Genomic DNA, 13,705 nt, shown 5'->3' on the forward strand with positions numbered 1-13,705 from the left:
TACAGTAACTTGCCAAGGCCAATCCTTTTCTATCCTCCACTGACTTTTTGTCAACAGATACCACTTGGAATCCTGGGGGAGGGGGAGCAGTGTGGACTATAATCAAGTAACCATAGATGGAAGTAGACAAGGCAAAAAAGTGGAAGGAAAGGATAATGCCACAATCATTAGAGCAGTTTAAAGCCAGAGTGATAACCAAACTCAGCAAATCAAATAAAGTTTTACAATCTAATAAAACAAGATAAAAAAGCATCAATAAGAGCTACTTTCTAATTCCAAATAGAGCAAGGCAACTAAATGAAGTTGCAATGATCAGGCAACATAAAGCTAAGCTAATGCTTTTGAAAAATTAATATTATAATGGATGATTTAAGAAATTATTATCATAATTTTAAGCAAAAAAAATTGCATTTCCTTCAATAAGGCTATATGAAAAATATGAAAAGACACTTGCATTCTAGTTTTACTTCTGTCATTGACAAAGTGGCCAACAGTAAGTAATTCAACCTAGAAAAATTTGAAACTTTTTGGAAAAATTTAAAATAAGAAAAAAAGCTATATTTACTCAAAGTGAAATAAAAAGTTACGCTAAGATTCAGCCAATCTCCAAAAATGGAAGGGTGATTGTATTTCACACGTCTTTAGCAGGCAGTTGAATTGAAAGGTGATAATCCTGCTTATATAATCAACTACAGATTATCTATCTTTGACAAATATTGTTTTCGAATTTTGGACAATGTGCTTCACTTCATTAATTATATTCTATTAACATTATTCACTATCTCTGTTTACATTTACAGTGGTATTCAAAACTTACCATATGCCGGGAGCTGTGATCAGCCTGAGAAACACTTATCCTCTCAACTATCCAGCACAGTCATTACTATTGTTATTATTCCTGTTTTCCAGATGAATTGATATTATTCCCAGTTTATGAATGAGGAGTATGAGGCTTAGAAAATTGAAATGAAATCACACAGCTGGTACCTCTTACAGCTGGCATTGGAACACAAGGTTGTATAATTCCAAAGCATGTTCTTTCTCTGTGACACTATTCTGGTCCCTTGGAGTCTGCATCTGAGTACTGATTGGTGTATACATGTGAGGTTACTACTGATACTGGGAAAAGAATCACAGAAAGAAGCAGTGGAAAAATTTGTCAGTGCTCACACAGGGCCAGGAATAATACACGCTTCCAACTAGCTGGAGTGGGAAAGCTCATAATTCATGGGTCATCAAGTGGAGTACTCAGAAAGTTGTTGCCACTGTTCTGGGGGAAAACAATCACCCTAGACTATATGCTGCTTTGGCCCTCCCTACCAAAGCTGAAATGAAAGCCTCAAAAGAAGCAAATATTACAGTTAACCATGTTCCAGAGCAAAGCATTAATATAAAAATATCAGACTCTTTACGACGTAAAATCCACAATGTCTCATATCCAATCAAATATTACCAGGCATATGAGAAAGAAGGAAAATACCACTCATAATGAGGAAAAAATAAATCAAAAGAAACGAATTCAGAAACAACAGAGATGATAGAATTAGTGGAAAAGATATTAAAACAGTTAATATAACTGTATTCCATGTATTTAATAAGGTAAAGAAAAGATCGAACTTATCAGATAGAAATATGGAAGATATTTTCTAACTTCCCAATGAAATTTCTGGAGATGAAAAATTCAACATCTTAAATAAAAACACACTAGATGGCATTAACAGCACAGTAGGCACTGCAGAAGAAAAGATAAGTGAACGTGAAGACATAGCGATAGAAACTACGCAAAGTAAAACTCAGAGAGGAAATACTGGCGAAAACATGAACAGAGAATTAGTGAGCTGTAGGGCAACTTCAAGTGTCTCAACATACACATTATTGATGTTCCCAAGGAAGAGGAGGACAAAAAAAATATATGAAGAAATAATGGCCATTTTTCAAATCTGATAAAAACTATAAAACCACAGATTCAAGCTCAACAAACCCCAAGCACAAGAAACATGATTAAAACTACACTAAGTCACATCAAAATCAAATTTCTTAGAACCAATGATAAAGAGAAAATCTTAAAAATAAACCAGAGGAAAAAAGTCACCTTATGTTCAGAAGAACAAATATAAGGATGACAATGAATTTCTTGCTGGAAACAATGCAAGCCATTAAACCACAGAGCAAGATTTTTAAAGTATTGAAAGAAAAACACTTTCTATGCCCAACAAGATATCTTTGAAAACTGAAGGCAATATAAAGACTTTTTCAGACATACAAAGGCTGAAAAAATTCATTACCAACACAACCTGCACTACTAAATAAATACTTTTTAAAAAGTTCCTAAAGCAGAAGGAAAATTATACCAGATGGAAATACAATCTATATGAAAGAATGAAGGGTACAGGAAATAGTAACTACATGAGTAAATATATAAGGCATCTTTTTCTTATTTTAAAAATCTCTTTAAAAGATAATTGTTTAAACAAAATAATGACAATGTATTATTGTGGGGTTTATAAAATATGTACAAATAAAATATATGATAACAATTGCACAGAAGCCAGGAGGGGAAAATTAGAAGCATACTTTTGTAAGATACACTACACATGACATGGAATAGTATTACTTGAAGATTGTGATAAACTAAAGATATATATTATAAACCGCAAAGCAACCACACAAAAAAAAAGAGTTATTTAGCCAATAAAGAGATAAAATGGAATCATTTAAAAAATATTGAATTAATCCAGAATAAGGAGACAAAAGGAAAAAGGGAACAAAGAAACAATGGGGAAATAGGAAAAATAGCAGGGTAATAGCTTTAAACGCAACCTTACCAATAATCACATTAAATATAAGTGGTCTGAATACCCCAATTAAAAGGCAAAGATTGTCAAGTATTAAAAAGAAAGACCCAACTATATGAGACCTACAAGAAAACCATTTTAAATATAAAGGCACAAATAGGTTAAAATTAAAAGTATGGAAAAAGACATACAGTGTTAACACTAATCAAAAGAAAGCTAGGATGGCTATATTAATATTAATATTAGACAAACTACATTTCAGAGTAAAAAATATTATTGGGAATAAATTTTAATGTAAAATTTTAGTAATTAAAGTGGTCATATATAGTAACAAAATTACCAACAATCTTAGAAAAATAAAAATAAAACAGGCCAAGTATTTAAACAGAAAGCTCATATTAAAGGAAATACAAATGACGCTTATACATATGAAAAATGGTCACCTTGACTCATAATAAGGTAAATTCAAATTCAGACAATACTAAGACATAATTTCTCACCTATCAATTTGACACAGGTAGTAAATTTGATAAAATCTTTTGTTAACAGGAAACCACACTCTCATATGTTGCTGATGGGAAACTATTATACTGATACTTTTATAGATAGGTGGATGGATAAATAGATGATAGGTAGATTGGATGGATGGATGGATGGATGGATGGATGGATGGATGGATGGATGGATGGATGGATGGATGGATGGATGGATGGATGGATGGATGGATGGATGGATGGATGGATGGATGGATGGATGGATGGATGGATGGATGGATGGATGGATGGATGGATGGATGGATGGATGGATGGATCGATGGATGGATGGATGGATCGATGGATGGATGGATGGTTGGATGGATGGATGGATGGATTTGATGTTGTTGTTAGGTGTCATTGAGTCAATTCCAATTCATAGTGACCCTGTGTACTACAGAACGAAACACTGCCAAGTCCTGTGCCATGCTCAAAATCACTGCTATGTTTGAGCCCATTGTTGCAGCCACTGTGTCAATCCATCTCGTTGAAGGTCTTACTCTTTCTAGCTTACCATCTACTTTACCAAGCATGATGTCCTTCTCCAGGTACTGGTCCCTCCTGATAACATGTCCAAAGTATATGAGAGTAAGTGTCGCCATGCTTGCTTCCAATATGCATTCTGGCTGTACTTCTTTCCAAGACAGATTTTTTCCTTCTTCTGGCAGTTCATGGTATATTCTTCACCAACACCATAATTCGAAGTCATCAATTCTTCTTCAGCCTTCCTTATTCATCATCCAGCTTTCGCATGCATATGAGGTGATTGAAAACAACATGGCTAGGGTCAGGTGTACCTTAGTCCTTAAAGTGACATCTTTGCTTTTTAACACTTTAAAGAGGTCTTTAGCAGCGGATTTGCCCAATGCGATGAATGTGTCATTTGATTTCTTGACTGCTGCTTCCATGGGTGTTGATTGTGGATCCAAGTAAAATGGAATTCTCGACAACTTCAATCTTTTCTCTGTTTATCATGATGTTGCTTATTGGTGCAGTTGTGAGAATTTTTGTTTTCTTTTTGTTGAGGCATAATCCATACTGAAGGCTATATGTAGTCTTTGATCTTCATCAGTAAGTACTTCAAGTCCTCTTCATTTTCAGCAAGGAAGTTTGTATTATCTGCATATTGCAAGTTGTTAATGAGTTTTTCTCCAATCCTGATGCTCTGTTCTTCTTCATATAATCCAGGGTCTATGATTATTTGCTCAACATACAGATTGAATAAGTATGGTGAAAGGATACAAGACTGATGCACACCTTTCCTGACTTTAATCCTCTTGTTTTTGGTCTATGTACAGGTTCTTCATGAGTACAATTAAGTGTTCTGGAATCCCCATTCTTTGCAATGTTATCCATAATTTGTTGTGACTCACACAGTCGAACACCTTTGCATAGTCAATAAAACACAGGTAAACATCTTTCTGGTATTCTCTGCTTTCAGCCAGGATCCACCAACAATAGCAACGATAACCCTCTTTCCAAGTCCTCTTCTGAATCCAGCTTGAATTTCTTGCAGTTCCCAATTGATGTACTGCTGCAATCATTTTTTAATGACCTTTAGCAAAATTTTACTCGTGTGTGTATATTGTCTGATAATTTCTGCATTCTGTTAGATCACCCTTCTTTGCAATGAGCACAAATATGGATCTCTTCCAGTCAGTTGGCCAGGTAGCTGTCTTCCAGATTTCTTGGCGTGGACTAGTGAGTGCTTCCGGAGCTGGATTTTTTTGTCCAAACATCTCAACTGGTATTCAGTCAATTCCTGAAGACTTGTTTTTCACCAATGCCTTCAGTGCAGCTTAGGCTTCTTCCTTCACTACCACCGGTTCTTGATCATATACTATCTCCTGAAATGGTCAAACGTCACCCAATTCTTTTTGATACAGTGAGTGCATATTCTTTCCATTTCCTTTTGATGCTTCCTGTGTCATTTAATGTTTTCCCTGTAGAACCCTTCAATATTGCAACTTGAAGCTTAATTTTTTTCTTCAGTTCTTTTAGCTTGAGAAATGCTGAGTGTGTTCTTCCCTTTTGGTTGTCTAACACCAGGTCATTGCACATTTCATCATAATACTTTGTCTTCTCGAGCTGCCCTTCAAAATCTTATTTTCAGCTCTTTTATGGCATCATTCTTTCTCTCATTTTAGCTATTCTACGTTCAAGAGTAAGTTCCAGAGTCTCTTTTGACATCATTTTGGTCTTTTCTTTCTTTCCTGTCTTTTCACAATGACCTCTTGTTTTTTTCATGTATGATGTCCTTGATTATTTATATATTATATATATATGCCAAAAAAAAAAAAAACCTATTGTCATTGAGTCGATTCTGACTCATAGTGACCCTATAGGACAGAGCAGAACTGCCCCATAAGGTTTCCAAGGAGTGCCTGGTAGATTCGAACTGCCAACCTTTTGGTTAGCAACCATAGCTCTTAACCTATGCCATCAGAGTTTCCGTATATATCTGCATATATATATATATATTCATCTTGAAAGAGAGAGATAGACACATACATGTGCATTATACATACCTACACTCAAACATACGTTATTTTTCTACATTGTTTTAAGTTGCACACATTGTGCTCTTCACCCCTAAATAACTGTGGTACAGCAATCATAAGTGGGGAATGTACAATTGCTGTAATATAATTTTCTAATGCATGGTCCTTTGCATCTGCAATGTTGTATTTCTTTTAAAAAACTGGAACAAATACAGCAAAATATTAAAAATGTTAGATATGTTTAGAAGAGATATGGATGCTTCGTTATTCTCTACATTCTTCTATATCTGTAAAATAGTTCCCTAAAATATAAAACATAAAGATAACCCAAGTATGCCTAACGATTTCTTCTCCGATTAATTTTTTTTTTTTTTTATAATAACTTTTATTAAGCTTCAAGTGAACGTTTACAAATCCAATCAGTCTGTCACATATAAGTTTACATACATCTCACTCCCTACTCCCACTTACTCTCCCCGTCTTGAGTCAGCCCTTTCAGTCTCTCCTTTCTTGACCATTTTGCCGGCTTCCCTCTCTCTCTATCCTCCCATCCCCCCTCCAGGCAAGAGTTGCCAACACAATCTCAAGTGTCCACCTGATATAATTAGCTCACTCTTCATCAGCATCTCTCTCCCACCCGCTGACCAGTCCCTTTCATTTCTGATGAGTTGTCTTCGGGGATGGTTCCTGTCCTGTGTCAACTGAAGGTCTGGGGAGCATGGCCGCCGGGATTCCTCCAGTCTCAGTCAGACCATTAAGTTTGGTCTTGTTATGAGAATTTGGGGTCTGCATCCCACTGATCTCCTGCTCCCTCAGGGGTCCTCTGCTGAGCTCCCTGTCAGGGCAGTCATCGATTGTGGCCGGGCACCAACTAGTTCTTCTGGTCTCAGGATGATGTAGGTCTCTGGTTCATGTGGCCCTTTCTGTCTCTTGGGCTCTTAGTTGTCATGTGGGCTTGGTGTTCTTCATTTTCCTTTGCTCCAGGTGGGTTGAGACCAATTGCTGCATCTTAGATGGCTGCTTGTTAGCATTTAAGACCCCAGACGCCACATTTCAAAGTGGGATGCAGAATGATTTCATAATAGAATTATTTTGCCAATTGACTTAGAAGTCCCCGCAAACCATGCTCCCCAGACCCCCGCGCTTGCTCCGCTGACCTTTGAAGCATTCATTTTATCCCGGAAACTTCTTTGCTTTTGGTCCAGTCCAATTGAGCTGACCTTCCATGTATTGAGTGTTGTCTTTCCCTTCACCTAAAGCAGTTCTTATCTACTGATTGATCAATAAAAAACCCTCTCCCACCCTCCCTCCCTCCCCCCCTCGTAACCACAAAAGTATGTGTTCTTCTCAGGTTTACTATTTCTCAAGATCTTATAATAGTGGTCTTATACAATATTTGTCCTTTTGCCTCTGACTAATTTCGCTCAGCATAATGCCTTCCAGGTTCCTCCATGTTATGAAATGTTTCAGAGATTCGTCACTGTTCTTTATCGATGCGTAGTATTCCATTGTGTGAATATACCACAATTTATTTACCCATTCATCCGTTGATGGACACCTTGGTTGCTTCCAACTTTTTGCTATTGTAAACAGAGCTGCAATAAACATGGGTGTGCATATATCTGTTTGTATGAAGGCTCTTGTATCTCTAGGGTATATTCCTAGGAGTGGGATTTCTGGGTTGTATGGTAGTTCTATTTCTAACTGTTTAAGATAACGCCAGATAGATTTCCAAAGTGGTTGTACCATTTTACATTCCCACCAGCAGTGTATGAGAGTTCCAATCTCTCCGCAGCCTCTCCAACATTTATTATTTTGTGTTTTTTGGATTAATGCCAGCCTTGCTGGTGTGAGATGGAATCTCATCGTAGTTTTAATTTGCATTTCTCTAATGGCTAATGATCGAGAGCATTTTCTCATGTATCTGTTGGCTGCCTGAATATCTTCTTTAGAGAAATGTGTGTTCATATCCTTTGCCCACTTCTTGATTGGGTTGTTTGTCTTTTTGTGGTTGAGTTTTGACAGAATCATGTAGATTTTAGAGATCAGGCGCTGGTCGGAGATGTCATAGCTGAAAATTCTTTCCCAATCTGTAGGTGGTCTTTTTACTCTTTTGGTGAAGTCTTTAGATGAGCATAGGTGTTTGATTTTTAGGAGCTCCCAGTTATCGGGTTTCTCTTCATCATTTTTGGTAATGTTTTGTATTCTGTTTATACCTTGTATTAGGGCTCCTAGGGTTGTCCCAATTTTTTCTTCCATGATCTTTATCGTTTTAGTCTTTATGTTTAGGTCTTTGATCCACTTGGAGTTAGTTTTTGTGCATGGTGTGAGGTATGGGTCCTGTTTCATTTTTTTGCAAATGGATATCCAGTTATGCCAGCACCATTTGTTAAAAAGGCTATCTTTTCCCCAGTTAATTGACACTGGTCCTTTGTCAAATATCAGCTGCTCATACGTGGATGGATCTATGTCTGGGTTCTCAATTCTGTTCCATTGGTCTATTTGTCTGTTGTTGTACCAATACCAGGCTGTTTTGACTACTGTGGCTGTATAATAGTTTCTGAAGTCAGGAAAGGTGAGGCCTCCCACTTTCTTCTTCTTTTTCAGTAGTGCTTTGCTTATCCGGGGCTTCTTTCCGTTCCATATGAAATTGGTGATTTGTTTCTCTATCCCCTTAAAATATGACATTGGAATTTGGATCGGAAGTGCGTTAAATGTATAGATGGCTTTTGGTAGAATAGACATTTTTACTATGTTAAGTCTTCCTATCCATGAGCAAGGTATGTTTTTCCACTTAAGTATGTCCTTTTGAATTTCTTCTAGTAGAGCTTTGTAGTTTTCTTTGTATAGGTCTTTTACATCCTTGGTAAGATTTATTCCTAAGTATCTTATCTTCTTGGGGGCTATTGTGAATGGTATTGATTTGGTTATTTCCTCTTCGATGTTCTTTTTGTTGATGTAGAGGAATCCAAGTGATTTTTGTATGTTTATTTTATAACCTGAGACTCTGCCAAACTCTTCTATTAGTTTCAGTAGTTTTCTGGAGGATTCCTTAGGGTTTTCTGTGTATATAATCATGTCATCTGCAAATAGTGATAACTTTACTTCTTCCTTGCCAATCCGGATACCTTTTATTTCTTTGTCTAGCCTGATTGCCCTGGCTAAGACTTCCAACACGATGTTGAATAAGAGCGGTGATAAAGGGCATCCTTGTCTGGTTCCCGTTCTCAAGGGAAATGCTTTCAGGTTCTCTCCATTTAGAGTGACATTGGCTGTTGGCTTTGCATAGATGCCCTTTATTATGTTGAGGAATTTTCCTTCAATTCCTATTTTGGTAAGAGTTTTTATCATAAATGGGTGTTGGACTTTGTCAAATGCCTTTTCTGCATCAATTGATAAGATCATGTGGTTTTTGTCTTTTGTTTTATTTATGTGATGGATTACCTTAATGGTTTTTCTGATATTGAACCAGCCTTGCATACCTGGTATAAATCCCACTTGATCAGGGTGAATTATTTTTTTGATGTGTTGTTGGATTCTATTGGCTAGAATTTTGTTGAGGATTTTTGCATCAATGTTCATGAGGGATATAGGTCTATAATTTTCTTTTTTTGTAATGTCTTTACCTGGTTTTGGTATCAGGGAGATGGTGGCTTCATAGAATGAGTTGGGTAGTATTCCGTCATTTTCTATGCTTTGGAATACCTTTAGTAGTAGTGGTGTTAACTCTTCTCTGAAAATTTGGTAGAACTCTGCAGTGAAGCCGTCCGGGCCAGGACTTTTTTTTTGTTGGGAGTTTTTTGATTACCGTTTCAATCTCTTTTTTTGTTATGGGTCTATTTAGTTGTTCTACTTCTGAATGTGTTAGTTTAGGTAGGTAGTGTTTTTCCAGGAATTCATCCATTTCTTCTAGGTTTTCAAATTTGTTAGAGTACAATTTTTCATAATAATCTGAAATGATTCTTTTAATTTCATTTGGTTCTGTTGTGATGTGGTCCTTCTCATTTCTTATTCGGGTTATTTGTTTCCTTTCCTGTATTTCTTTAGTCAGTCTAGCCAATGGTTTATCAATTTTGTTAATTTTTTCAAAGAACCAGCTTTTGGCTTTGTTAATTCTTTCAATTGTTTTTCTGTTCTCTAATTCATTTAGTTCAGCTCTAATTTTTATTATTTGTTTTCTTCTGGTGCCTGATGGATTCTTTTGTTGCTCACTTTCTATTTGTTCAAGTTGTAGGGACAGTTCTCTGATTTTGGCTCTTTCTTCTTTTTGTATGTGTGCATTTATTGATATAAATTGGCCTCTGAGCACTGCTTTTGCTGTGTCCCAGAGGTTTTGATAGGAAGTATTTTCATTCTCGTTGCTTTCTATGAATTTCCTTATTCCCTCCTTGATGTCTTCTATAACCCAGTCTTTTTTCAGGAGGGTATTGTTCATTTTCCAAGTATTTGATTTCTTTTCCCTCGTTTTTCTGTTATTGATCTCTAGTTTTATTGCCTTGTGATCTGAGAAGATGCTTTGTAATATTTCGATGTTTTGGACTCTGCAAAGGTTTGTTTTATGACCTAATATGTGGTCTATTCTAGAGAATGTTCCATGTGCGCTGGAAAAAAAAGTATATTTTGCAGCAGTTGGGTGGAGAGTTCTGTATAAGTCAATGAGGTCAAGTTGGTTGATTGTTGTAATTAGATCTTCTGTGTCTCTGTTGAGCTTCTTACTGGATGTCCTGTCCTTCTCCGAAAGTGGTGTGTTGAAGTCTCCTACTATAATTGTGGAGGTATCTATCTCGCTTTTCAGTTCTGTTAAAATTTGATTTATGTATCTTGCAGCCCTGTCATTGGGTGCGTAAATATTTAATATGGTTATGTCTTCCTGATCAATTGTCCCTTTTATCATTATATAGTGTCCTTCTTTATCCTTTGTGGTGGATTTAAGTCTAAAGTCTATTTTGTCAGAAATTAATATTGCTACTCCTCTTCTTTTTTGCTTATTGTTTGCTTGATATACTTTTTTCCATCCTTTGAGTTTTAGTTTGTTTGAGTCTCTAAGTCTAAGGTGTGTCTCTTGTAGGCAGCATATAGATGGATCGTGTTTCTTTATCCAGTCTGTGACTCTCTGTCTCTTTATTGGTGCATTTAGTCCATTTACATTCAGGGTAATTATAGATAAATAAGTTTTTAGTGCTGTCATTTTGATGCCTTTTTATGTGTGTTGTTGACAATTTCATTTTTCCACATACTTTTTTGTGCTGAGGCGTTTTTCTTAGTAAATTGTGAGATCCTCATTTTCATAGTGTTTGACTTTATGTTAGTTGAGTCGTTACGTTTTTCTTGGTTTTTGTCTTGAGTTATAGAGTTGTTATACCTTTTTGTGGTTACCTCATTATATACCCCTATTTTTCTAAGTAAAAACCTAACTTGTGTTGTTCTATATCGCCTTGTATCACTCTCCATATGGCAGTTCAATGCCTCCTGTATTTAGTCCCTCTTTTTGATTATTGTGATATTTTACCTATTGACTTCCATGATTCCCTGTTATGTGTATTTTTTTTTTTTTTTAATTAACCTTAATTTGTTTGTTTTTGTGATTTCCCTGTTTGAGTTGATATCAGGACGTTCTGTTTTGTGACCTTGTGTTGTGCTGATATCTGATATTATTGGTTCTCTGACCAAACAATATCCTTTAGTATTTCTTGTAGCTTTGGTTTGGTTTTTGCAAATTCTCTAAACTTGTGTTTGTCTGTAAATATCTTAATTTCGCCTTCATATTTCAGAGAGAGTTTTGCTGGATATATGATCCTTGGCTGGCAGTTTTTCTCCTTCAGTGTTCTGTATATGTCGTCCCATTCCCTTCTTGCCTGCATGGTTTCTGCTGAGTAGTCAGAACATATTCTTATTGATTCTCCCTTGAAGGAAACCTTTCTTTTCTCCCTGGCTGCTTTTAAAATTTTCTGTTTATCTTTGGTTTTGGTGAGTTTGATGATAATATGTCTTGGTGTTTTTCTTTTTGGATCAATCTTAAATGGGGTTCGATGAGCATCTTGGATAGATATCCTTTCGTCTTTCATGATGTCAGGGAAGTTTTCTGTCAGAAGTTCTTCAACTATTTTCTCTGTGTTTTCTGTCCCCCCTCCCTGTTCTGGGACTCCAATCACCCGCAGGTTATCCTTCTTGATAGAGTCCCACATAATTCTTAGGGTTTCTTCATTTTTTTTAATTCTTTTATCTGATTTTTTTTCAGCTATGTTGGTGTTGATTCCCTGGTCCTCCAGATGTCCCAGTCTGCATTCTAATTGCTCGAGTCTGCTCCTCTGACTTCCTAGTGTGTTGTCTAATTCTGTTATTTTATTGTTAATCTTTTGGATTTCTACATGTTGTCTCTCTATGGATTCTTGCAACTTATTAATTTTTCCAGTATGTTCTTGAATAATCTTTTTGAGTTCTTCAACAGTTTTATCAGTGTGTTCCTTGGCTTTTTCTGCAGATATCCTAATTTCATTTGTGATATCATTAAGCATTCTGTAAATTAGTTTTTTATATTCTGTATCTGATAATTCCAAAATTGTATCTTCATTTGGGAAAGATTTTGATTCTTTTGTTTGGGGGGTTGGAGAAGCTGTCCCGGTCTGCTTCTTTAAGTGGTTTGATATGGATTGTTGTCTCCGAGCCATCACTGGGAAACTAGTTTTTCCAGAAAATCCGCTAAAAAAAAACTGCAGTCAGATCCCTATCAGAGTTCTCCCTTTGGCTCAGGCTATTCAGATGTTAATGAAGCCGCCTGCGTGCAGTCCAAATCCCTGCGGGACGGTTCCCCGGCTCGGATGCTGCTCTTTCTGCTCCAAGATCAGTCACTGCCTCCCGGGGACTTCTCCTACCGGCTGCGTCCCACGCCGCCCGTGGAACCGGCTGGTCCCCCTCCCGGGGTTAGTTCAGGGGGGTGGAGCAGGTCTCTGTGCTTGTGCCGTACCTGACTGGTACGCTGGCTCCAGGCTCTGGAAACAATCGCTGCTTCCCCGTATTAGTTCGTTCTCCGTCTCTAAATCTGTGTTTGTTGTTCAGGGTTCGTAGATTGTTATGTATGTGATCGATTCACTTGTTTTTCCGTGTCTTTGTTGTAAGAGGGATCCGAGGTAACGTCTGCCTAGTCCGCCATCTTGGCTCCGCCCTCCTCTCCGATTAATTTTAATCAGTCATCAATAAATACGTATTGCCTGTCTACCATGAAGACTGAAAAACAGTAGAAGTCAAGATTCCTGACATCCAGGGTCCAGACTCCAGTTTCTACTTGAGGAAATGCTTCACTCTTGCAACTTGTCAGACACTCAACCTCATTGTGCAACTGAAAAGTAATGACTCATGAAAACTTACTTCAAGCCCTCTGTAAAAGCAGTAAAAATGCCCAAGGCTGCTCTTTACATAATCTCTGGGGAACACTTTCTCCAGTGCATTGTAGGCTGCACACTCCCATTGAGACACCTAGTGCTAAAAAAAAAAAAAAAGAAAGAAAGAAAAAGAAAAAACAAACAAACCCAGTGCCATCTAGTAGATTCCTACTAAGGCAGTTATCTCCAAAGATGAAAGGAGACCTGTAAGCTCAGTGTTTTGCATTTTAACTGTCCTCAAACACTCAAGGGCTTTTGTATTGTATTATGTAACTTCCTCTTTAAGTCATCCCAATGAGGCAAAAAGAGAAAACAGCATGTGTAAGCAAATTGCTCTGGGTCAAAGTCAGGACTATCTGAACCTCATCTCCTAATTGCTGGACTGTCTAATTACTATCTCTCATGTTTCTTTTGTAATTATTTATGTATAAAACGAAATACTGTGAAACATTATCTGAATCTTTGAATTTATTTCACTGCAGCTAATAGTCGCTTAA

The sequence above is a fragment of the Elephas maximus genome, chromosome 2 (assembly GCF_024166365.1).
Source record: "Elephas maximus indicus isolate mEleMax1 chromosome 2, mEleMax1 primary haplotype, whole genome shotgun sequence".
Classification (NCBI taxonomy): Eukaryota; Metazoa; Chordata; class Mammalia; order Proboscidea; family Elephantidae; genus Elephas; species Elephas maximus.